This window comes from Canis lupus, chromosome 9 (assembly GCF_048164855.1).
Source record: "Canis lupus baileyi chromosome 9, mCanLup2.hap1, whole genome shotgun sequence".
Classification (NCBI taxonomy): domain Eukaryota; kingdom Metazoa; phylum Chordata; class Mammalia; order Carnivora; family Canidae; genus Canis; species Canis lupus.
In genome coordinates this window covers 12,777,546-12,804,911 of record NC_132846.1, presented here as the reverse complement: position 1 = coordinate 12,804,911, position 27,366 = coordinate 12,777,546, and the positions used below count along the sequence as shown (strand labels likewise).

At 39.6% G+C, this 27,366-nt stretch overlaps 1 protein-coding gene and 2 non-coding genes across 4 annotated transcripts in view; 1 reads left to right on the top strand and 2 right to left on the bottom strand.

The window, feature by feature from the left end:
- Positions 1-13,634, bottom strand: part of AKAP6 (A-kinase anchoring protein 6) — a 568,763-nt gene extending 555,129 nt beyond the window's left edge. The window contains exon 1 of one of the 2 annotated variants that reach the window (XM_072838209.1): positions 13,262-13,634. The gene's annotated coding sequence lies outside the window, so the exon portion shown is untranslated. The remainder of the gene's footprint in view (positions 1-13,261) is intronic. The other variant, XM_072838213.1, reaches the window with a different exon arrangement.
- On the top strand, positions 11,233-11,339 carry LOC140640816 (U6 spliceosomal RNA). Its single transcript, XR_012037434.1, has one exon. It is a non-coding gene; the product is annotated as a U6 spliceosomal RNA (small nuclear RNA).
- Positions 13,635-13,829: 195 nt separating the features above from the next.
- On the bottom strand, positions 13,830-13,936 carry LOC140640814 (U6 spliceosomal RNA). Its single transcript, XR_012037433.1, has one exon. It is a non-coding gene; the product is annotated as a U6 spliceosomal RNA (small nuclear RNA).
- Positions 13,937-27,366: the final 13,430 nt, after the last annotated feature.

Genomic DNA, 27,366 nt, shown 5'->3' with positions numbered 1-27,366 from the left:
CATCATCGTCATTGGATACGTAGATTCGGGCAAGTCTACCACTATTGGCCATCTGATCTACAAATGTGGTGGGATCAACAAAAGAACTATCAAAAAATTTGAGAAGGAGGCTGCTAAGTTGGAAAAAGTCTCCTTCGAGTATGTCTGGGTCTTGAATAAGCTGAACGTGAATGTGGTATTGCCATTGATATCTCCCTGTGGAAATTTGAGACCAGCAAGTATTACGTGACCATCATTGATGCCCCAGGACACAGAGACTTTATCAAAAACACGATTACAGGCACACTTCAGGCTGACTGTGCTGTCCTGATTGTTGCTGCTGGTGTTGGTGAATTTGAAGCAGGTATCTCCAAGAATGGGCAGACCTGTGAGCATGCCCTTCTGGCTTACACACTGGGTGTAAAACAACTAATTGTTGGTGTTAACAAAATGGATTCCACTGAGCCACCCTACAGCCAGAAGAGATACAGGGAAATCATTAAGGAAGTCAGCACCTACATTAAGAAAATTGGCTACAACCCTGACACAGTAGCATTTGTGCCAATTTCTGGACATGCTGGAGCCAAGTGCTAACATGCCTTGGTTCAAGGGATGGAAAGTCACCTGTAAAGACAGGAATGCCAGTGGAACCACACTGCTTGAAGCTCTGGCTTGCAGTCTGCCACCAACTCGTCCAACTGATAAGCCCTTGCGTCTGCCTCTCCAGGACATCTACAAAATTGGTGGTATCGGTACTGTCCCAGTGGGTCAAGTGGAGACTGGTGTTCTTGGGCCTGGCATGGTGGCCACCTTTGCTCCAGTCAATATTACAACTGAAGTAAAGTCTGTCAAAATGCACCATGAAGCTTTGAGTGAGGCTCTTCTTGGGGACAATGTGGGCTTCAATGTCAAGAACGTATCTGTCAAAGACGTTCGTCATGGCAACGTGGCTGGTGACAGCAGTGGACAAGAAGGCAGCTGGAGCTGGCAAAGTCACCAAGTCTGCCCAGAAGGCTAAATGAATATTATCCACAATACCTGCCACTCCAGTCTTTTTTTTTTTTTTTTTTTTTTAAGATTTTATTTATGAGAGACACAGAGAGAGAGGCAGAGATACAAGCAGAGGGAGAAGCAGGCCCCATGCCAAGAGCCCAACTCAATCCCGGGACTCCAGGATCACACCCTGGGCTGAAGGGAGGCGCTAAACCGCTGAGCCACCCCGAGATCCCCCCTGCCCCAGTCTTAATCAGTGGTGGAAGAACGGTCTCAGAACTGTTTGTGTCAATTGGCCACTTAAGTTTAATAGTAAAGGACTGGTTAATGATAACAATGCATTGTAAAACCTTTGGAAGGAAAAGAGAATGTTTAGTGGACCATTTGGGGTTTTTGTGTGTGTGTGTGTGTGTGTGTGTGTGTGGCAGTTTTAAGTTATTAGTTTTTAAAATCAGTACTTTTTAATGGAAACAACTTGACCAAAAACCTGTCACAGAATTTTGAGACCCATTAAAACAGAAGTTTAATGAGAAAAAAAGAAAAGAAATAAAAGAGAAGTTAACAACTGATACCAGAGAAATATAAGGGATCATAAGAAACTATTATGAACAATTATATGTCAACAAATTGGACAACGTAGAAGGAGTACATACATTCTTAGAATTGTATAATCTTCCAAGAATGAATCAGGAAGACATAGAAACTCTGAATAGATCAAGTACTAGTAAGGAGATTGAGTAAGTAATCAAAAACTTCTCAACAAACAAAAATACAGGACCAGACAACTTCACTGGTGAATTCTACCAAACATTCAAAGAAGATTTAATATCCATCCCTCTCAACCTCTTACAAAACGTTGAAGAAGAGGGAACACTCCCAAACCCATTTTACGAGGCCAGCATTACTCTGATACCAAATCCAGATAAGTGCATCACAAAAAGAGAAAATTACAGACTAATATTCCTGGTGAATTTAGATGCAAACATCCTCAACAAAATATTAGCAAACCAAATTCAATAATGTATTAAAAGGATCAAACTATGACCACGTGAGATTTATTTCAGGGATGCAAAGATGGTTCAACATCCACAAATCAATCAACATGATACACTGCATTAACAAAATGAAGGATAAAAGTCATCTCATTAGATGCAGAAAAAGCATATGACAAAATTCAACATCCATTTATGATTAAAAGTCCTTAACAAAGTGGATATAGAGAGAATTTACTGCCACATAATAAAAGTCATGTATGACAAGTCCACAGCTAATACCATACCCACTAGTGAAAAGCTGAAAGTTTTTCCTCTAAGATCAGGAATAAGACAAAGATGCCCACTCTCCCCACTTTTATTCTACAGAGTATTGGAAGTCCTTGACAGGGCAATTAGGTAAAAATAAACAAACAAACAAACAAAAGGCATCCAAAATAGAAAGAAAGATTGTCATTATTTGTGGATGACAGGATCATTATATACGGAAAACCCTGAAGACTCCACCAAAAAGAAAAATTGTTAAAACTAAAAAATAGGGATCCCTGGGTGGTGCAGCGGTTTGGCGCCTGCCTTTGGCCCAGGGCGCGATCCCGGAGACCCGGGATCAAATCCCACATCGGGCTCCCGGTGAATGGAGCCTGCTTCTCCCTCTGCCTGTGTCTCTGCCTCTCTCTCTCTCTCTCTGTGACTATCATAAAAAAAAAAAAAAAAAAAAAATAACTTCAGTAAAGGAGTAGGGTACAAAATCAATATTAGAAATCAGTTGCACTTCTATCACTAACAACAAACTATCAGAAAGAAATCAAGAAAACAACTGTATTTACAACTGCATCAAAAAGAATAAAATACCTAGGAATAAATTTAACCAAGGGATCAAAGACCTGTACACTGAAAACTAAAAGTCACTGATGAAAGAAACTGTAGAAGAGACAAAAAAATAGAAGGGTATTCCAAACTCATAAATTAGAAAAATTACTGTTATTAAAATATCCATATTACCCAAAGCAAAATACAAATATCTCGTAATTCGTATCAAAATTCCAATGTCATTTTTCACAGAAACAGAACAAACAATCCTAAAACTTGCATGGAACTACAAAAGACCCCAAAAACCCAAAGCTATCTTGACAGAAAAGAACAAATCCAGAGACATTATTATGCTCCCTCATTTCGTACTATATTACATAGCTATCATAATCAAAACAGTATGATATTGGCATAAAAATAGACAGATAAAGAGAACAGAATAGAGAACCCAGAAATAAACCCATGCATATATGATCAATTAATTTATAACAAAGGAGGCAAGAATGTACAGTCTCTTCAATAAATGATGCTGGGAAAACAGGACAGCTACAAGCAAAAAAATGAAACTAGACCACTGTCTTAACCAGACACAAAAATGAACTCAATTGGATTAAAGACTGGAATGTAGGACCTGAAACCATAAAACTCTTAGAAGAAAACACAGGCAATAAGCTATTTGACATCAGTCTAAAAGATGAATTTTTGGATCTGATTCCAAAAGCAAAGGGAACAGAAGCAAAAATAAACAGGTGGGACTACCTCAAACTAAAAAGCTTCTGCACAGCAAAGGAAATCACGAACAAAATGAACAGACGACCTACTGAATGAGAGAGAATATTAGCAAACCATATATCCAACAGAGGGTTAATATCCAAAATATATAAGGGATTCATAAATACAACAGCAAAGAAAAAAAAGCAATCCAGTTTAAAAATGGGCAGAGGATCTGAATAGACAATTTTCCAAAGAAGACATACAGATAGCCAGCAAGCATATGATGCTCCACATCACTCATTATTATCATTAACTTTCCCCAAGTGACAACAGATCTTATCTGTCTCATTTTCATTGTGTATTTAACAAACACAACCCAAATATATACAACTTTAAAGTTTAAAAAATGATTAGGAAATGCTAAATAGGTGCCTAGTATTTTAAGCTTTGGGGGGGAAAAAAAAAACAGGTGTTTGGTCCCAAGTGTGCTTTTCCTCCCAGTTACATTGTTTCCTTTCCAGTATTTTATTTTATTTTTGTTTTGTTTTGTTTTTAAAGGAGACAGAAGTTTATTGAATAGACTGCAAGGGAGCAGCGGGCAGGAGAGACTGTCTGCCTTCTTTCCAGTGTTTTGAAATGGTGCTAGTTTCCAAGGTAACAGACAATCGATATTGGATTGTATTTCTTTCAGTTTAAGAGTTGTAGGTAGGTGCCCTTCAGCATGAGTGAAAGCCTCTGAGGCAGCAAATACCCAAATGTTCTTCTTGAATTAATGACTAAAAATGTACAATCACTGCAAACCTTAAAGTTGAAAAAGTTTCTCATAGTGACAACAGCAATTTATACACTTGCAGAGCTTTGCAACACACAAGGCACTTTCCTGAGCATTCCTCACAGAGCCTCCTGTCAATCCACAGGAGCATGTAGGACAGATATTGCTATTATTTCTTTCACAGAAGGTGTGTCCAAGGCAGGGAGCTGGAATTTGACTCTGACCATCAGACCCAGGAATCCTTCCATGATACCCAAAACATACAAGTAACTAAAAAGATATTTTTTTCCCCTCTTAGAAATAAATCTGTGAGGAAAATTTGATTGATAAATGTTTTGCTTGCAGCTTACATTGTCAAATATTACAATGAGGTAGCCTCAGTTTTTCTGGTGGAACTGAAGCTTAAATTTCCTGGGAAAACAAAAACCTTCAGCTTGTGTGAATAAACAAAATCAGTTGGGGGAAGGAAACCACAGTGTGGATAAGGACGTGTGAAATATAAAGGCTTCATGCAGCTGGGTATCAGAACCAAACTCTGAAGCAAAAATTGTTGGAACTGAAAGGCCAGTACAGAACTCCACAATTACAGCTGGACATTTCATCAGCCCTCTCTCAATAAATGATGGAAGAATCAGTAAGGATGTACATGATTTGAACATTATCAACTAACTGGACCTATTAACATTTATAGAACACTCCAGCCAACAACTGCGCATTCTTTTTATATGCACATGGAACATTCATTAGGGCTATAAAACAAGTCTTAATAAATTTTTAAAATAAATTTAAAATAATTGAAATCATACTGTAAGAGAATTAGAAAAAGAGTGCAAAGAAAATCTAGAAATATCTAGAAAGAAAATATACTTTTTCTAGAAAATCTATTTTTCTAGAAAGAAAAATCTACAAAGAATATCTGGAAAATGCAAATATTTGGAAACTAAAAATAAACATCTAAATAATACATGGGACCAAAAAAAGTAAAAAGGAAAGTAAATATTTTGAACTGTACTTGAAAATATGTGTTTATACTTGAAAACATAAACACATTAAAATTTGTGAGGTACAGCTAAAATTGCCTAGAGGCAAATTTATGGCTTTAAAAGCTTCTATTGGAAAGGAATAAAAGTCTAAAATTAATCATCTAAATTTCCACTAAAAAAAATGGGGAAATAAGAGCAAATTAAACCTAAAGTAAATAGAAGGAAGGAAACTCTAAACAGCAAAAATCAATGGCATAGAAATGAATGAGCAATTGGAAAAAAAAAAGAATCCAAAAACTGCAGTGTTTTTTTTGTAAGATAACAATAAAACTGATAAAATTCCAGACAGATCAAGAAAATAAGACAGAAAACAATGATCAAAATCAGGAATGAAAGAGGAGAACTTATTACAGATAGTAGAGAGATTAAAAGAAAAATAAGGTAATATTATGAAACACTTTTTGCTGCTGCTTTAGGACAAAAGTAGTATTTTTCTTGAAAAAATAGAAGCACATACACAGTGATATTTCTCTGAAACTATTCCTTCTCAATGTAGTCTCCACCATTTATAATAATTTTAACTTTTAACCAATTCCATTTTGCAGAGAAAACTGAGTGATGGATAATGTAAATTGTCACACCCCAATATTTTATCAGCCTACCAGAGTTCATAAATTCATATAACACAAATTTCTACAGTTTATAATATCCTCTACACAACTTCTCAATGTGGCAAAAGTGAACATGTTCATGAACATGACCCAAAGATACCATCTTTTGATAGTATATAGAAGTTAGAAACAAAGGTATATAAATTTTAAATTATGCTTAATAATACTTTAGCATTAAATCTTATTTAGAAACAATGTAGGTATCCAATGACTTTCCATTAATTAACCCAATTTAATACTAATCCAAGATTTTAAGTTACTTAGATCTTAGAAATCTATCTGTAGGTTGACATATTCCAGAACTCAATTACTAATGAAATAAAGTCATCAGAATAGGGATCAATTTGGTCAAACAGAAATTTACATTTTTTATAAGCAAGCACTAAGTAGAAGTAATGATAACTTATTTGATCAGTAAACCTGTATATATATAGAAAAACATACCCAAGTATAATAAGTGTACATTTGTATTACATATAACACTGATAAATCACAGAAAACCTAGCTGTTTTTATTAAATCAAATTATTAAACCAGTTTGCCTTAAGATTTACCTAAATTATGTGAATTTAAATTTTTAAGATGTTTCTGAACTGGCTTCTTTTAAAATACTTTTTAAATTTAGCACTTTTTAAATTCCATTTCCTTATTTCCTGAGAATTACAGAATTATATTTATATATGCACTTATCTCATAAGCCAATCAGAACAAGGCTCCTTTAATTTAGGAGATTATATATATATATATGTATATATATATATACATATATATATATATATTTTAAGATTTTACTTATTTATTCATGAGAGACACAGAGAGGCAGAGACACAGGCAGAGGGAGAAGTAGGCTCCATGCAGGAGCCCGATGTGGGACTCCATCCAGGGACTCCAGGATCACTCACTAGGCCAAAGGCAGGCGCTCAACCACTGAGCCACCCAGGCGTCCTGAGATTTTATAATCTAATTTATTAATACCACCTAGATTTAGGAAACCATTACACATTCATACATTGAGAGGGAAAGACCACATTCACAAAGATACAGAGTTTAGAGCTCTAATTCCAAAATTCCAGTTGTCAGTCAAGAGTAAACACAGAAGCACAAAAAAATTTACTGGTTCAGATTATCAGAGAGCTCTTTTTCTTCCTGGTGGAACACAACATTCTTAATTGATTTAAGCCCAAACAGATGAATATGAAAACAAAACTAACAAACTAGTTTCTCTGTTATGTCTCACCAACAGAGACTAGATCTCTGCAAATCCTTAATCCATGCAGAGAGCTCACCAAATGGTCAGACTGTAATACTAAATAACAATCACTGTTAGCAGCAGTGGGCTATGACTTACTGCTGTAAGTAAAACAAAGACTAACCAAAAAATTAACAGAGAACAATATTAAAATTGGGAAAAACAGAGAGTTGGCAAAAAGCTGTCATTTTTGAGAGCCCCCCCCAAAAAAAAGATGTTTTTCAGTTTTTAAGTAACCCACGGAAAAAAAAATAAGTAACCCACGAGCTGTACTTACATGGTGAAAAGTATATCTGGCTTTTTTTTTTTTTAAGGTTTTTAAATTTTATTTATTCATGAGAGACACACAGAGAGAGGCAGAGACACAGGCAGAGGGAGAAGCAGGCTCCATGCAGGGAGCCCGAAGTGGGGCTCCACCCCAGGTCTCCAGGATCCAGGATCCAGGATTCAGGATCCAGGATCACGCCCTGGGCAGAAGGCAGATGCTCAACCACTGAGCCACCAGGGGGTCCCTGTATCTGGTTTTGTTAGGTGAATCCACTGGGCAGCTCAGTAGAAGGCATACAAACTGTTAAAAGACTATTTAAAATACATATGCATATATATAACATATATTAATTTAAAACAGATCAAAATAACAAACCTGCAAGGCCAAATTTCACAGCTCTATATGCTACAGACATCCTCCCAAAGTGCACAGTGTGGAAGGTGATTTTTTTAACCCTGCCATTTAAAGGAATGTTCTACATTTGAGTTTTAATGACTAGAAATGTGTTACAAATAGCTCATCCTTGTAACTGATTTGTGTGCAAGACCAGGCAATTGAATCACTTGGCCTATACAGACACAAGAATATTGAAAATGTCAGAATTCAAAGAGGAATTAAGAAGGGCACATGATGTAATGAGCACTGGGTATTCTGTAAGACTGATGAATCACTGACCTCTACCTCTGAAACCAATAATACATTATATGCTAATTAATGGAATTTAAATAAAAATTTAAATTTTTAAAAAATTAACAAAAAAAAAAAAACAGAGGAACCCAGGAAGTGTCGTCCAGAGGACACTCTAGACCCATCCCACCACAGTGTGGTGAAGAGTTTGCCAGAAGCCCCTTTTTCAGTCCTTAAAAGAGTTTAATATGCCCCCCCCCCCCAAGAGTTTAACTTTAAGACAAAAAAAAAGTGCCCACACTTGGCAGGGTTCCTGTGTGCCTATGTTACAAGCCTGCAGTATTGACAGGACCCAGATGGTGACACTGTTCAACATGAGTCTGAGGTAACTGGTTCTTAAAATACCTGGAGCACAGAAGGGCATCCAGAAATTACAGATAGGAAAAAGGAAAAAGGGGGGAAAGACCGTTTTTTTGTAAAGAAGGTAAAAACCATGACTTTCATACAGATATAAAATGAACATGGATTAAAGGTTTTATTGAATATATTAATCGATAAAGGTAGACGTTGTAACCATCTCAAAGAAAAATAAAAAATCACAAATCTGTATGAAGTAAAGGAATGTTGAAATGAATGTGCAAATGGAAGCAAAACTAACTTCTTCCATAGTGATGGAGAGAGGTCTACTGAATCTCTACCGGCCCGGACGAATTTTATATGTCTATAAAGAAGAACTATTTTGCACCACTATCAGTTATTTATAATTTACAAAGTGTCCACAGAATTGGAATCAGGTAACCCTGGGAGGGTATTCTCTGGGTTCTAGAAAATAAAGTTGTCCACTTGGGCACAAGTTTTTCCCATACAAGGGATACCCCTCTCCTGAAACAGAAGACAGGAAACAGAGAAGCACGTGTATTTAGGTGAATTTGTAGTAAGGAAAAAAAAATTAAGGAAGCTGGTCTCTGATAGTCTCTCTCGTTTTTGTTTTTTTGTTGTTTTTTTTTCCCCTTCAGTGAAACAGAACAGGAGGTTATCTGTTGCAAATGAAAGGAAATGGTTGCTGTGAAAGGAATCTATGCATAAAAATATCTCACATCAGCCTTACCACAGTGACTTTCTCATTTCATTTACAGCAGCCTGTGAAACACAGGTAAGTCATCTGGGAGATGCGCGGGAGCATCCATCCTTTCAATGCCTCGGCACCGGCTAATCTCTGGACACTGCGAGAAGGTGGGTCTAGGAATCTATCGCCAGGCAAGACGGGCAAACAGTGCTCTAGTATATTTGACGTTGTGGGGTTCACTAGCAGAGCCCTGAAGAAATAAAACTCAGGACTGGTGAGTTTTGAAAGACCCTTGGAGTCCTTTCTAGGTGAGACGTGTAGGAGTCACTGGGCACTCAACGAGGGCAACTCAAGGAAGGAGGAAGAGCCGTAAAAGGCAGGCAGGGGAAGGGGCTTGGTGGGAGGGAACTCACAGCCTCGCCTATGCGGAGTGTGTCCAGTGGAGGAGGAAGGAGACAAGAGCCAGAGAGAAGGGTGCTGATAAGCCTGAAGCAGACCAGTGAGCTCCCAGAGGAGAAAGACAGAGAAACAATGAATTAAATCAGAACCTTCGGGGGGGGGGGGGTGTGCTCTGGCCCCCGTGCTTAGGAGCTTGTGGGGATCGCAACCTGCAGCCTGGGCCGGTCCCCAGGGGTGCACCACGTAAGGCTGGGCATCGGCGCTGCGGTTCTGGGTGAGTCATCTGCTCCTTACCCCGGAGGGTGTGACAATTCTGGTTGAGTTTCTTATTTTTAATTAGAGCAAAATTCCTGAAGAGAAAATGACTTGTGGTTTTCGCCTGTTTGGGTTGTGTCATATTACTGAATATTCTCTTTCTGTGAAGGAAAAGAAAAAGAAAAGGCAGACTTTCCATTTAACAGTGTGTACTACTGTTGCAGTCAAATGAGAAATCAAAACTGTGGTTGTAAAATAGCAGGCTTTCCTCTTTTATTTATTTATTTTTTGTAACCTACTGCAAACAGTATGACCTACTACTACTACAAGTGGTACAGTACAAAGGGCAGCGGGCCGGGTCTCAGAGGATAGGGCCAGTGCGAGCAGTGCCCAGAGATACCACTGCACACTCGCCTCGGCCTCGGCTTCCTTCTCTGAAAAATGAGATACAACATCGATTTGGATCCAAAATGCCATTGACTGCAAGATACACCACAGTTTTATACACCACTAAGGAAGGACAGACATTGTTTTATTCCACGGCTAACGCAGACAATTGGAATTGTTATGACAACATGTTTGGTAATAAAGTCAAAATGTTCCAGAATATAAAAAATAAAACTCGTTTATTCTCATTAAAAAATTTCATGAGCTGAGAACAATCTTGTATGCTTTACTTAGCACGCAAGGAAGTCAACATTTTGCTATAGTCTAACGCATCGATCTAGTCCCTTTTTGGGGACCCAAAGTGATATTTATTTTTTATTTTTTTAAGATTTATTTTAGATAGAGCAAGAGCACTAGCAGGAGGGCAGAGGGAGAGGGAGACGGACGCTCAAGCGGACTCTCGCCGAGGGCGGAGGCCAACGCGGTGATCTCGGTTCTGATACCAAGAGCCCAGGGCAACCGTGCAACGGAAACAAGAATAGGCAGGAAATCTAAAGTGTTAAATGTCAGTGCCGCTAGGACTGTCCCACGGATCAGGCTCTCCATAAAGGGACACCCTGACACACGTGCAGGCGCTCACAGAGCCCGCCCGTCCCCGCTTCGCACCGCGGCAGGCCCAACGCCCACCCGGCCGCCCCCGCTCGCCCGGCCCTCGAGGCGCCCCGCGCACCGAGCCGGCCGCCCTGCACGCCGCTCCCGGCATGCTCCGCGGGCCCAGCGCGACCGCCACAGGCCCACGCTCCCACGCCGGGGCCCGCGAAAGGCCCCTTACCCAAGGTGCTCCGGGCGCGGCGCTCATTTGCATGTCCTACCGACAGGTACAGTCGACAGGTCAGGGGCGGCCTAGCCGGCACAACACCACACGTGCGAGCCTGGTGGGTGGCTCCGCGTCATCGCATTTGCCCCAACCTCCTGTGGTCAGCGAGGGCGGCGCACACTTCGGTCACCGTAAGTAAGAGGGGCGAGCAGCCGCCGTGCCTTATATACGCGCTGGGCGGAGTAGGTAGCGTGCTCGCTTCGGCAGCACATATACTAAAATTGGAACGATACAGAGAAGATTAGCATGGCCCCTGCGCAAGGATGACACGCAAATTCGTGAAGCGTTCCATATTTTTATGCAGCTCCCCAGCCATCTGATTTCCTCTGCAGATTAACCCCGAGGAGATGGTATCCACCTAAGTATATGAATAATGAAATTGTGACATTTCGCTAGGAAGATACTCCTCCGGAGCAGTCTAAGACGTGAACAAAGCTCAGTTGCCCTTGGAAATTTATGTGCAACCGTCTACATACCTCGGAAATAAACCATCAGTTTGAGTTTCCGTATAGAATTTAAAAATTATGAAGTCCCAATAGTTCATTTTTGCTTTTGTTTCTCTTGCCCTCATGGATGTATCTTGCAAGAAGTTGCTGTGGCCAAGTTCAAAAAGGGTCACCTGTGTTCTCCTCTAGGATTTTGATGGAATCTTGTCTCACATTTAGCTCTTTCATCCATTTTGAGTTTATCTTTGTGTATGGTGCAAGAGAGTGGTCTAGTTCCATTCTTCTGCATGTGGATGTCCAATTTTCCCAGCCCCATTTATTGAAGAGACTGTCTTTTTTCCAGTGGATAGTCTTTCCTGCTTTGTCAAATATTAGTTGACCATAAAGTTGAGGGTCCACTTCTGGATTCTCTATTCTGTTCCATTGATCTATGTGTCTGTTTTTGTGCCAGTACCACACTGTCTTGATGACCAATAGATAAGAAGCTTTTGCACAGCAAAGGATACAGTCAACAAAACTAAAAGACAGCCTACAGAATGGGAGAAGATATTTGCAAATGACGTATCAGATAAAGGGCTAGTTTCCAAGATCTATAAAGAACTTATTAAACTCAACACCAAAGAAACAAACAATCCAATCATGAAATGGGCAAAAGACATGAAGAGAAATCTCACAGAGGAAGACATAGACATGGCCAACATGCATATGAGAAAATGTTCTGCATCACTTGCCATCAGGGAAATACAAATCAAAACCACAATGAGATACCACCTCACACCAGTGAGAATGGGGAAAATTAACAAGGCAGGAAACGACAAATGTTGGAGAGGATGTGGAGAAAGGGGAACCCTCCTGCACTGTTGGTGGGAATGTGAACTGGTGCAGCCACTCTGGAAAACTGTGTGGAGGTTCCTCAAACAGTTAAAAATATACCTGCCCTACGACCCAGCAATTGCACTGTTGGGGATTTACCCCAAAGATACAGATGCAATGAAACGCTGGGACACCTGCACCCCGATGTTTATAGCAGCAATGTCCACAATAGCCAAACTGCGGAAGGAGCCTCGGTGTCCATCGAAAGATGAATGGATAAAGAAGCTGTGGTCTATGTATACAATGGAATATTCCTCAGCCATTAGAAACGACAAATACCCACCATTTGCTTCAACATGGTTGGAACTGGAGGGTATTATGCTGAGTGAAGTAAGTCAATTGGAGGAGGACAAACATTGTATGTTCTCATTCATTTGGGGAATATAAAAAATAGTGACAGGGAATAAAGGGGAAAGAAGAAAAAATGAGTGGGAAGTATCAGAAAGGGAGGCAGAACATGAGAGACTCCTAACTCTGGGAAACGAACTAGGGGTGGTGGAAGGGGAGGGGGGCAGGGGGTGGGGGTGACTGGGTGACGGGCACTGAAGGGGGCACTTGACGGGATGAGCAGTAGGTGTTATTCTATATGTTGGCAAATTGAACACCAATAAAAAATAAATTTATAAATTTAAAAAAATTAAAAATTACGAAATCGACTTAATGTATGATCCTGTCTCCCTCAACAACACAAACTGCAGAGGGGCCAGAGTATAGGCTCTGTCGGGCAGTAGAAGACTAGCACATGAATTGGTCCATGAATCCTTGCAAAATCACTTCTAAATTATTAAATCGCTAAAGGAATGCATCTGCTAAAGGAAGTAAGCAACATTAGTGCCCATTTCTCGAGCCGACGTTTGACCTTCTTCGGCCGTTTCAGGCCTGAGTGAATACGCTCTGTCACCTGGAGCTGCGTTGGAACAGAGACCGCTACCAGGGAGCGGTTACGCGGGATGAGACCAGAGTCGGCGGCCGGTGGATGCTGGAGCTCCGGGACCAAGTGACCTGGCTAACGGCGGCGGGCCCATCCGGATCTGCTTTCTCGAGGCTTTCTGAGGCCGCTCTCGTATGCCCGCTTTCACCTGGCCCCTAAGGAGCACTCTGACCCGTGCCTGAATCAGACGGATTCTCTGTGATGGAAATTTTGAGAGGAACGTTAACTGCCCAAACCAATACCGGATTTGAACCAACCAGAACAAGCGTTCAGATGCGGCTACCAGGACGGCCTAGGAACGTGATAAGAGTCACGTGACCGGCGAGGTCAGGTATCAGGTCCCACGCCGGGAGATTCCCTGGAAGGCCAGGAGGACCTCGCGGGTGTGCTAGGCTCGTAGCTGCTAGCGTGAATGCGTAATTGTACTCAGAACATTTAAGCACACAAACAAACTCAGAACAGACCTCCATAACAATCTTTCCAAAAACCAGTTTTGCTGCTAACTCATAACCGGGGTGAGATGGCTGGGGAGCTGCATAAAAATATGGAACGCTTCACGAATTTGCGTGTCATCCTTGCGCAGGGGCCATGCTAATCTTCTCTGTATCGTTCCAATTTTAGTATATGTGCTGCCGAAGCGAGCACGCTACCTACTCCGCCCAGCGCGTATATAAGGCACGGCGGCTGCTCGCCCCTCTTACTTACGGTGACCGAAGTGTGCGCCGCCCTCGCTGACCACAGGAGGTTGGGGCAAATGCGATGACGCGGAGCCACCCACCAGGCTCGCACGTGTGGTGTTGTGCCGGCTAGGCCGCCCCTGACCTGTCGACTGTACCTGTCGGTAGGACATGCAAATGAGCGCCGCGCCCGGAGCACCTTGGGTAAGGGGCCTTTCGCGGGCCCCGGCGTGGGAGCGTGGGCCTGTGGCGGTCGCGCTGGGCCCGCGGAGCATGCCGGGAGCGGCGTGCAGGGCGGCCGGCTTGGTGCGCGGGGCGCCTCGAGGGCCGGGCGAGCGGGGGCGGCCGGGTGGGCGTTGGGCCTGCCGCGGTGCGAAGCGGGGACGGGCCGGAGCGACTGAGGTCGCTGAGGGCTTGCGAACAGGCCGACCTGCTGAGCCACTTGGGCGCGGGGTCGAGCACGGTCCTCCCGGCGAAGATGTCACGTCGCCGACATTGCGCCCGTGACACCGGGTCGCACGCCAGCGGCAGAAGTGAGCTCAGCGCCCGCCCTCCAGGAGCCTGCGACGAGCTGACGACGCGCTCGGCACGCGGAGCACCCCCTGCGGGCGGCCCGCGCTCTGTGAGCACCTGCAGGGCCCGGGCCGGGGCGCCGTGGGGTCGGAGGGGCCCGGATGGGCGGCCCCGCCCCTCACAGGTGTCCCTCGGGGCTCGTGGCTCCAGGCCTCCCGCCGCCGCGACGCTGAAGAGCGCGGTTAAGGGCGCGTGTGTGGCCTGAAAGGTGGATTCGAGGAATTCCACGCGCCGGGAGTTGCCCTGGAGAATCCTTGTTGTGCGTCCTTGTACTTCCCGCACCTAACCTAGCCCTGTTGGGGAACCGGCACGCAGGACCCACCTACTTGCAGGGAACACTGACTGGAATGTTGGTGTTAGAGATCTTCCATTTTAACCACCGCAGGGAGCATACTGCTCCGGTCACAGCCTGGCGTGTTGTGAAATGACGGCCAAAGGTGAAAGCCTCCGGTGCTGACAGAGTGGTCACAGTTGTCCCTACGCTGAAGTGAAATGAAGGGCATAGGTCTGCCTGCGTGCGCTGCGCTACGACGGCATCCTTAATAAGGAGTGTGGCATCTGTGTAATAAGGGCGGTCTTGCTTCTTTTTTCTCCTGCCTATGGGCGTCCCACCCTTTCTCTGAAAAATATGACACAATATTTTGAAGTAAAAACCTGAGAAAGCTCGGTAATGTTGAGAAGTTTTTAAATTGGTATCCAATTTTATGATGTACTTAAAGTAGTGTGAAACCAAATGAAAGTTTCTGGTATTGAGGAGACGAAAATAAAGAAGAAAGAACCTCCAGAGATTATTGGCAAACCCATCTTTCCCTTTGTTTATTATTCTAATCCTTTCACAGCTTTTGAAAAGTCATAGAAACACTGTGTTCTCCCCCTCAAAAAAAAAAAATTAGGCAAAAACGAGATGCCTGTTGAGTTAAATTGCCCAATTACAAATAAAATATGCTTTGATGTATTTCTTCTAATGGCTTGGCTTTCCAACAAGCCATTTCTAATTTCAAAGCTATTAAAGAATAGTAGATGGATGATCATTTGTATGATTTGAAGAGATATATCAAAACCCTTTCATGTCCTTGCTCTCTTTAGAAACCTTACAACCAGTTTATTAATGGATATGTGGTTATGAGAATCTATAGTTGGTAAGATGGTCAGAGTTCAAGGGTCATGAACTTGAGGTCTCTCTACCAATTCCTTCAGTCAAGCTGTGCTGCAGGAAGACCACGTTTAAACACTTTATACTCTAAAAAAAGAAGAAAATGTTTATGTGTGCAGAACAAAAAGTTGAATCTTGACGAGATCAAATCGTTTAGGAGAAAAAAAATCTTTATAATGGCTTTAAATTATCAGATGTCATGGTGCTATGAACAATGTGCTGTTAAAGAGCTAGACCAGAATTTCTCAGGCAATTTATGTTTGATCCCTTTTGAAGCAATAAATTCTCTCTAGACCCCTAGTATTGCTGAAATTACTTCTAGGTTGTTGTTTAAATATGTCCAAACATAAAACTGGGTATAGACTCCTTTTTCTTACAGCTGTCATAAACTCTAAAACCAAAGCAGATTTACAAATTAAATATAAAACTACAAATCAATACAAGTCACATTAACAACATTAATTTATTGCAGTAGATGATGTATTTGGCTGACACTAAATCACCATTCAGTTCTATACTTAGTCTGTTTCTGTGTGGTGACAATTGCAGAGAATACTAATACATGTATTTTTTTTTATTTTATTTATTTATTCACGATAGAGAGAGAGAGAGAGGCAGAGACAGGCAGAGGGAGAAGCAGGCCCCATGCAGGGAGCCCGACGCGGGACTGGATCCCGGGACCTCAGGATCGCGCCCTGGGCCAAAGGCAGGCGCCAAACCGCTGAGGCACCCAGGGATCCCCCCCCACACACACACATAAGTATGTTCTGAAAAATAAACAACCTTTGTTTACAACAAAATTCTACAGAAACTGGAACATACATTTTTTTCTTATTTTAACATCTATAAAACAGGACAAAGTATACAGTAGATGGGCACTGACAGTATATGAAATAAAGTAGTCAAGAAAATCAGGCCTCATAGTTTACACCCTGCTAGTGAAAGATCCTGGAATGCCAATATATTGATGACTCTGTAAAGCTGTATTATTTATTTCAACATGGAGTTAGCATAACAATATAATTGAAATCAGCACTATATATATAATCAAATTTTGCTGAAATATGAAACAGAGGATATCCAAAGTTAGTTTTAATTATTAGAAATATATTCTTAATATTATTGTTTTGTTTCATTCCTAACCTCATAGACTGTTGAAGATAAAGACAGAACTAGGCCTCTCATAGTGTTTTATTTTATATCTGCTTGGGACTATGTTGGCTAATATTTCAACAATTGTTGGCAAGATAGAAAAGAATTAACAGAGAATCTGTGTAGTCAGAAATGCCCTCTCACTCCCAAAACAAGGCAGACAGGTTCCTATAGCAAAACAAGTTTGACACAGGCATCACAGGCCTTGTGGTTTTTCAAACAGGCTCAGCACTGTTTGCCATGAATGAGGCTTGAGAATGCAGAGTTTCACAGAGGCAATTAGTATCTCATTTACACCATTTCAAAATTGATCATAAATCAGATTTTATTATTATTGCTTCCACTCTGTTTTCAATTTAGAATATTCAAATGACCATTAAATCTTTATTTGTATAGAATGTCCTGAAAGCATTTGGCTTTCAGTTGGTGCAAATACATTAGTCTGCCTCTGTTCAATTCCCATTAGCCTCTGCAAAATAGTACATTACTCAGTGGCATGTCATTTTCATGATGTGAAATCAAAATATTGATTTGTTAAAAATATAAGAAACTAAAATCTTGGTCATCGAAAATGCTATTTATATTATCACTAGGAAACAGAAACTTTGCCTTCATAGACAACATAAGTATAGTGGCAGGCACTGGGCTTTGCTATCATTTAGCTCATAGGACACAACAACCAAATATCAGCCACTTATGTACACTGTCACATTGATGGTCCCTTAGATCAGTAAGATGGGATCCCTCGGTGGCTCAGTGGTTGAGCGCCTGCCTTTGGCTCAGGGTGTGATCCTGGAGTCCCGGGATCTAGTCCCACATCAGGCCTCCTGTGTGGGGCCTGCTTCTCCCTCTGCCTGTGTGTCTGCCTCTCCCTCTCTCTGTCTTTCATGAATAAATAAATTTTAAAAATTAAAAAAAAAAAAGATCAGTAAGATGAAATGGTAAATGTAAATGCAAATTCACATTGGAATCTCCTGGTAATGCTTAGTTATGAGCTGAATTTATTTATTAGTAATTTATTTCGATGTGTCGGACTCTGCTTATTTCAGTATTTTAAGATAATCATCACAATAAAAACAATTTCTTTTAAAAATCCTGTAGAAAATCCTTTGACCCCTAAGAATCTGTCTGAAGACTCCAAGAGGTTCTAAATACCAAGTGTTTGGGAAACACTATAGGCTGATACAGAAAAGTCTAATTTCTGGACTTTGTGTAACTTTATATGCATTCTTTTCTTAAATGAGTAAATCAAGAATTAGAAATAAGTTTCAATATTCTCAGATCAATCAACATGATATATCAATAAGAGAAAGGATAAAAACCATATGATCATGTCAATAGATCCAGAAAAAGCATTTGACAAGGTACAACATCCATTCATGATAAAAACCCTCAACAAAGTAGGTTTAGAGGGAATATACCACAACATAATTAAGGCCTTACATGAAAAACCCACAGGTAACATACTCAATGAGGGAAAATTGAGCTTTTCCCCTAAGATCATGAATAAGATTCTCACCACTTTTATTCCACATAATACCAGAAGTCCTAGCCATAGCATTCAGACAAGAGAAAATAATAAAAGGCATCCAAATAGGTAGGGAAGAAGTGAAACTTCCACTATTAGCAGATGACATGATACTATATGGAGAAAACCTTAACGACTCCATCAAGAAACTCCTAGAACTGATAAATGAATTCAGTAAGGTCAGAGGATACAAAAATCAATGTACAGAATCCATTGCATTTCTGGGGCCCTTGGCTGGCTCAGTCTGTAGATAGGGTGTAGAGCCTACTATAAATAAATAAACAAATTCTATTGCATTTCTATACACTAATAATGAAGCATCAGAGAGAGAAATTAAGAAAACAATTCCATTTACAATTGAACCAAAAATAATCAAATATCTAGGACCAAACTTAACAAGAGGTAAAAGACCTGTACTATGAAAACTATAAAACATTGATAATAGAAATTGAAGATGACACAAAAAAATGGAAAGACATTCAATGCACATGGATTGGAAAAAATTTTTTTGGAAAAATTAATATTGTTAAAATGTTTGTACTACCCAAAGCAATCTACAGATTTAATGCAATCCCTATCAAAATACGAAAAGCATTTTTCACAGAACTAAAACAATCCTAAAATTTGTATGGAACCAAAAAATACCTTGAAATGCCAAAGCAATCTTGAAAAAGAAAAACAAAACTGGAGATACTGCAGTTCCAGACTTCAAGTTATATTACAAAGCTGTAGTAAACCAAACAGTATAGTAATGGCACAAAAATAGACACATAGATGAATAGAGCAGAATAGAAAGCCCTGAAATAAACCCACAATTATATAGTCAATTAGTCTTCAGTAAAGGAGGCAAGAATTTAGAGTGGGGTAAAGTCTCATTTGCATTGACATGGATGGAACTAGAGAGTATAATGCTAAGCAAAATAAGTCAGAGAAAGACAAATACCATAGGATTTCACTCACATGTGGAATTTAAGAAACAAAACAAACAAGTAAAGTGGAAAAAGAGAAAGAAGGAGAAACAAACCAAGAAACAGACTCTTAATTATAGAGTACAAACTGATAGTTTCCAGCGGGGATGGGAGTGGGGGCAGTATTAAACAGATGATGGGGATTAAGTAGTGCCCTTGTCATGATGAGCACAAGATGATGTATCGAATTGTTGATTCACTGTATTGTACATCTGAAACTAATATAACACTATGTTAACTAACAGGAATTAAAATTAAAACTTTTAAAAACAATAGTCCCCTCAACAAATGGTGCTGGAAAACTGGACTGAACCTGTAAAAGAATGAAAGTGGGCCACTTTCTACACCATACATAAAAAGGGTTAAGATCTAAGTGTGAGACCTGAAACCATAAAAGTCCTAGAAGAGAGCACAGGCAGTAATTTCTCTGATATTGGCCACAACAATATCTTTCTAGATATGTCACCTGAAGAAAGGGAAACAAAAGCAAAAATAAACTATTGGGACTACATTAAAATAAAAAGATTCTGCACAGCAAAGAAAACAACCAACAAAACTAAAAACAACCTACTGAAAAGATATTTTCAAATGACATTGCCAATAAAGGGTTAGTATCCAAAATCTATAAAGGACTTATACAACTCCACACACACAAAAAACAAATAATCTAATTTAAAATGAGCAGGGGGTGCCGCAGTGGCAGTTGGTTAAGCTGCCTTTGGCTTGGCTCATGATCTCAGGGTCCTAGGATCAAGCCCCATGTCAATCACATTCAGCTGGGATTCTACTTCTCCCTCTCCCTCTCCCCCTCCCCCTGCTCATGCTCTCTCTCTCTCTTTCTCAAATAAATAAAATCTTTTTAAAAATTAGCAGAGGACATGAATAAACATTTCTCCAAAGAAAACATGAAGATGACTGACACATGAAAAGATGCTCAATATCACTCATCATCAGGGAAATACAAGTCAAAACTACCAAGAGATATTACCTCATACCTGTCAGAATGGCTAAAATCAGAAACACAAGAAACAGCAAGTGTTGACAAGGACGTGGAGAACTAGGACCCTCATGCAATGCAAACCAATGCAGCCACTGTGGAAGACAATATGGAAATTCCTCAAAAAATTAAAAATAGACCTCCCTATAATCCAGCAATTGCACTATTGTATATTTACCCAAAAAATATAAAGAAATTCATTCAGAGGTGCTGGGGTGGCTCAGTCATTTGGGCTTCTGACTCTTGGTCTCGGCTTGGGTCTTGATCTCAGGATTGAGTTCAGGCCCAGCGTTGGGCTCTGTGCTGGGAGTGGAGCCTATTTAAAAAAATATATCAATTCAAAGGATACATGCACTTGCATGTTTATTGCAGCATAATTTACAAAGCCAAAGTATGGAAGCAGCCCCAGTGTCCATCAATAGATGAATGTATAAAGATGTGAGATACACACACACACACACACACACACACACACACACACACTGGAATGTTATTCAGCAATAAAAAAAGAATGAAATCATAAAAAAAAAAAAAGAAATCTTGCCATTTGCAGCAACTTGGATAAAGCTAGAATATAATGCTAAGTGAAATAATTCAGTCAGAGAAAGACAAATATATGATTTCACTCATATGTGGAATTTAAGAAACAAAAGAGCAATGAGGAAAATGAGAAAAAGACAAATCAAGAAACAGACTCTTAATTCTAGAGAACAAACTGATAGTTACCAGAGGAGAGGGGGAGGGGGGGAATAAGGAAGGGGATTAAGAGTATGCTTTACTTGAGCAGTGAGTAATATATGGAATTGCTGAGTCACTATATTATACACCTGAAATGAAGATAACAGTATGTTAATACACTAAAATTAAAATAAAATAAAAAAAGAATTCGAAACAGAAAAGATGGAAAGGGAGTAATACTTATTGAGCACCAACTACTTGAGAGGCATTAAACATAAAAGATTGCATTTAATATTTGCAATTATCCTGAGAGGGGCACCTGGGTGGCCAAGTCGGTTAAGCATCTGCCTTTGGCTCAGGTCATGATCTCAGGATCCTGGGATCTAGCACATAGGGCTCCCTGCTCAGTGGGGAGTCTGCGTATCCCTGTCTCTCTCTCTCTCCCCTTGCCTCTCCCCTTGCTCATACTCTCTCTCTCAAATAAATAAAATCTTTTAAAAATCATTCTGAGAGGCATGGGTTATCCCATTCTATAGATGAAGAAAATAATGCTCAAAGGAATTATGTGCCTTGTATAAATTCATATGGGTAATAAAAATAGGGTGGAGGACAGACAGCATTCAAACTCAGGATCCTCAGAATCCAAATCCATGCTACTTCTATTACTCTGTGATTTGGTTTAATATTAGAGATATCCTAATACAGGTCCAACTAGGAAAATCCTTAGGAACTATTTTGAAATTCTTGGGCAATCAATACAACAGAACATAAGATGAAAAACTTCAATCAGCTCTAGGTATACTGTTTCTAAATTATGAAGAGAAAAACTCAATCTCAGACCAGCTCACTTTTATCTTCCAAAATGCTGTGGGTTACCTTTTTTAGACTAGTGAAGCTTATTAATGAAATAAAAAGTAATACAGGGACATCCAGGTGGCTCAGCAGTTAAGCGCTTGCCTTCGGCTCAGGAGACCTGGGATCGCGCCCACGTCGGGCCCCCAGCATGGAGCCTGCTTCTTCCTCTGCCTATGTCTCTGCCTCATTCTCTCTCTGTGTGTTTCTCATGAATAAATAAATAAAATCTTTTAAAAATAAATAAATAAATAAATAATAAAAAGTAATACAATTGTTGTAATCAGAAAATAAAAATAGAGGAAAAAAGCAGCAACTATAAAAATAATAATAACAAAATGACCTAAGACAGGACTTCTGTGCCTATGCTGTTCTCCATTAAAACAAATGATTCAGAATTGTCTTTAGTGTTCATTGCTTTGATAAAATAAAATAATAAAATAAAACGTAGTTCTTGAAAAATAATTGGACAAAATAAATAAGAATTCATTATTTGAATGCATGTCTTATCAATCAAAATGGCTAAATAATTTTCATTAAAGAAGCTTAGTAGAGTTACAGAGTTCTAGCATTTCTGAGAGCTCCTAAAAAGGTAGGTAAAAATTTGAATGTTGTGTTTTAAGCATGTAAAAAAATTAGAGATGGAGATTCTAAAAGAAAACAGGAAAATATGTTTCAACTGTGGAATTAGCAAAGATTTCGAAGATAGGACACAGGAATCAGAAATCATTTAAAAATTGATAAATGGACTTCATCACAATTAAAGACTTCTGCTCATCAAAATACACTTTTTAAGAAAATAGGCGATCCAGGGGCACCTGAGTGGCTCAGTGGTTGAGCATCTGCCTGTAGCTTAGGTCATGATCCCGGGATCTGGGACCCAGTCTCACATCAGGCTCCCCATAGGAAGCCTGCTTCTTCCTCTGCCTATGTTTCTGCCTTTCTCTCCGTGTCTCTCATGAATAACTACATAAAATCTTTTAAAAAATAAAAAATAGGCAATCCAGAGACTGGAAGAAAATACTCAGGAAAACTTCACAAATATCAGAAAATGGATGTATATTTACAATGAATCAGGAACTCTTACACCTTGACAATAAAAAGAACAAAACCTCCCCAAAAATATGGGCAAAAACTTGAACAGACATTTCACACACACAAAAAAAAGATATGTAAATGGCTAATAGGCAAATAGATGCACATTAATCATCAAAGAACTGGTAGTTAATACATTACTTCACATCTATTAGAATGGCTAAAATTTAAAAGATTGACAACACCAAACATTGGCAATTATGTGGAGCAACTGGAACTCATACATTGTTGGTGAGAATGTAAACTTGTATAACTTTCAGATAACTGTTCCGCAGTTTCTTACAAGATAAACATTAACTGTGACTCATCAATTCTACTCCTACATATTTGGCCAGGAGAAAGTAAGACATGTGTCCGCAAAGATTCATGTGAGAAAGTTTACAACTGCTTTATTCATAATAGTTCCAAACTGGATACAATCCAAATGTCCATCAACAGGAAAATGGATAAATTGTGGTATATTAATACAAGGAATACTACTCAGCAATAAAAAAAAAAAGCACAACAACCTGGATGCATTTCATAGGCATACTGTGCAAAAGAAGCCAAACATGAAAGAGTACATATTGAATGATTCCATTCATATGAAGTTCAAGAACAAGCAAAGCTAATCTAATAGGGATAGGAATCAGAACAGAAGTTGCTTAGGGGAGAGAGGGAAATGGGGAGTTGACTAGGAATAGTATAGAAGAACTTTCTTGAATGATGTAAAGTTCTATTCTCTTGATCAGTGTGTGGGTTAACATAGGTATATACATTTGTCAAAACATCTCAAGCATACACTTGAGATGTGTGCATATCTTCCTTATAAATTCATACTGCAACAAGACAGCATGCTTCAATGAAAAAGAATAAAGCATCAATAACAAAAGAACTGTTGCTGAAATCTCATGCTGAAAGGTTTGCTGTTTCTAACCAGTGTAGAGTGGGTTCCTGGAACGTTATACTCTAGCTATACCCCTTGACTAAACATATCAATTCCATCTAATAACAAGGCATTTAGTAAAGCTGATAGGTGTTGCCACTGTGAAGACTTCATCAAGTCGATTTGAGAAATAAAGATACTTCTGAAGCAGTGCACTAATGCTTATCAACTTATATTAATTCCTTCATGCAATAAATATTTATTGAGCTCCTATTATGTTCCAGGCAATGTTATAGCCTCTGGGGGTATAGTAATGGCCATGTCACTACACCCCTTGTTTCATGAAGTTTCACTTGACTGTAGAAGAGACAATGACTAAATACACAAATAATAAATTGGGTGATTTAAGGTAGTGATGAATGCAATGAAGAAAATGAAATATTCGACCACATTTTATTTATTTCTGAGAAAGCATGTGTGAATTACATATTTACATGTTAAATTACATGTCATATTCAGCTCCATTATGATTTCAAAGATCAATTTTTGAATGCTTTTGTTGCCACTATATGATGAAAACACATTTTCAAAACATGAGAACAGGAAGCTCTATTTCATCCTTGCACATTCATGTACATTTTAATTTCTCACACATTCTATCAAAAAGGACAGATTGACAATTCACCAGATCATCACACACAAATAATAGAGCATATGGACTATACGTTTAAGTAAACGTACACTACACTGTTAGTCCACCATCATACTTTCACTGGGAACTCACTTTCTCCTCAAGGCCTGATTATTTAAGGAGCTATACTAACAAGTAATGGAATTTTTAAAAAACCTACTAGCTTGAAATGACCCATGAACATCAGACTACATACCAACTGCTCATTCATCACATCAAGCATGGTATAGAGAGTAAAAGTTTCAGACTGTAGAAGTCTATTAGCGTCTAGTACCTTGGAATTGTTTGAGAGTCATGCAGTCGAGCCACAGGATTTCACTGGTTTAAGCATGTTACCACACAATAGTATTACTTTTGATCTTTTAAAGGTTACTTTGGTTCTCATAAGTGGAGAAACAGAAATAGATGCCAACCATCAGGGTTTTAGCTTTGTCTGAAGCTAAAACTGTAGTAGTCTCAACTATGGCAGATCAACCCCTTGGTAAAACCAGCTTTTGCAAAGCCAGGTTGACCTGTGCAAGTCAAACTGTGGTTGAGACTATTTCTTACATTTTAGTTTCTACAGTGGTTTTTACCATTTTGAGAAATGGTGTTATCTTTCATCAGCAAACCATCTCAGCACTTTAGGGGAAAACAACGGGTGACAAGCATCGTTAGGCGTCACCTGCTTAGAATTACAGACTGTGCCAGGAGGCAGTGTGCTCTGCGCAGTGCCTTACTGGCAGAACTGAAATCCAACCAGAGAGTGCTGAATTGTTCATTTGGGCTCCTCTTCTAACATTCTCTCATTACCACACAATTCATATGGAAGGAAAAAAAAAACTTATCTGATTGTCAGCTGAGTCTACACATGATGAAAATCTCAATGTTCACTAACCTTGCAAAATGATGATGGTAACAGTGATGATAGCTCTTAAAAAAGCATGGAGCAAGTATTCAGGTGAAGCCAAGCAGCTAAAGAGAAAGACAACTAGGGGTGTCTATTCACCTGAACAAAGAATAATTTAAAAGCAAAATAATCATTTATATAAATAGTAATATTAATAAGTGAACATGGACCCCCAGAATTTATACAATAAAGTTGTTTTATTTTTTCCATTTTACAAAAATATAGCCACAGTGTGGTGCTCACAGGAACAATAAAATTCAATTAATTTTATCTTTTAAAAGCAGGGTTTGAGGTTGATGGCAGACACGGAGAATGCCTGTTGATTAAATTTTTTTCCATGCTTTCCAGCTGAAGTATTTTATACTCTAGGCTAAGAAAATAATTCCAAATTCACCTTTGGATGGCATATATAGTGGTATGGGACATCATCCTAAAATAACTCATCCTCCTGGTTCCTTTTTCATTATTTGAGGCACATTGTCAGTGAGGACCTCTTTTCTATAGATCCCATGGCTCTTAACCTGTGAGGCTGTTAGAAATGCATACTTCCAGGCAGGCATAACCAGATTTGAATCTCAGCTGTCCATTTACTAGTGTGATCCTGGGTTAGGTCTTTGAACTTAGCCAATTCCTTGAACTGGGAATAATACCAACTTCATCATGTTGTTATAAGATTAAAAAATGATATATGAGGGGCACCTGGGTGGCTCAGTTGGTTGTGTCCGACTTTTGACCTCAGCTCAGGTCTTGATCTCAGGGTCATGTGAAAAATAAAAAGATATATGAAACATGCCTGGCCAATGAAAAGTACTCAAATAATTACTGGTTAATTTCTCCTCTACTTCTTTCCCTTGGTCCTGTCACGCACAGTTCATATAATCAGTTATCTGTGTATGTCTTATTGTTTACCTCTCCTTAGACTGTAACTTCCTTACTTGGGAGGATGGCCTATCATTCATTTTTGAGTCTCCTAGAGCCTACCACATAATGCCTTAAACAGAGTAGACACTTGGAAACTACATATTCAATTTTACTTCTTGTAACTCAGCATATACTCAGCAATTTGATGAAATAAAACCATAGTCAAAATGCCCAGTGATGTTTCTTCTTTCCAATAGGCTGGCTGCTTTTATTTTTAGACGTGTCTTTCTGGAGCATTCACTTAGGCTGATGACCTTTTACTTCAGGTGGACAGAGTCTTCCTAGGTTTTCCATCTGTTTTCATGATCCAACTGAGGCTTTGCTTTTGTCCTGAATTAGTTTGTGACATGTATGGTTAGATGAGTTTTCCAGTAAAACGGGAGGAACCCAAGGACTAAATCCCCCAAACTACTCCACTTTTTGTTGATTGAACATCCATGAGCTGCAATTTACAGTATAGCTACATATATATGTAATATATACAACATATATAATATATATTGCATTTTTAATACCACTTTTAAGTATTTTAGTGAGCCCTCAATGTGTTCAAAATGCTTTGATCCAAGGAAACTTATTTTCTCAAGTTCTCCACAGATAGAATAAATGACAATTATACAAATACTTTAAAGAGGCAAATTCCAATTAGTCACATGGGGCCATGCCTTATACCCTTTACCTTGGGAAAAAGTCTAAGTAAATTAACAGTCCTTGAATATTTATGAATTAAGAGCAACTTCCCTTTCTCTTTTGCCCTTTGACCAAGACCATGGAGCTGTTCTGAATATTAAATGAAATAAGTATGCACAGTGCCCAACTTAGTGCCTGCCCCACAGGCTGATGTGGTGACAGCTGGGCAGCTTAGTGTTGCCATTCAAGGGACAGCCTAAGCCTGGGTTTCCCCTTCAGGAGAGATGACACAATGCCGTAAGGAATTTCCCAGTTTTCTCTTGGTGTCCACAGGCATTCCAAAGATCTTTGACTCAAAATACTGTTTTCACAGTAAATTTCATCAAGAATATTACCTTGAAAAAAA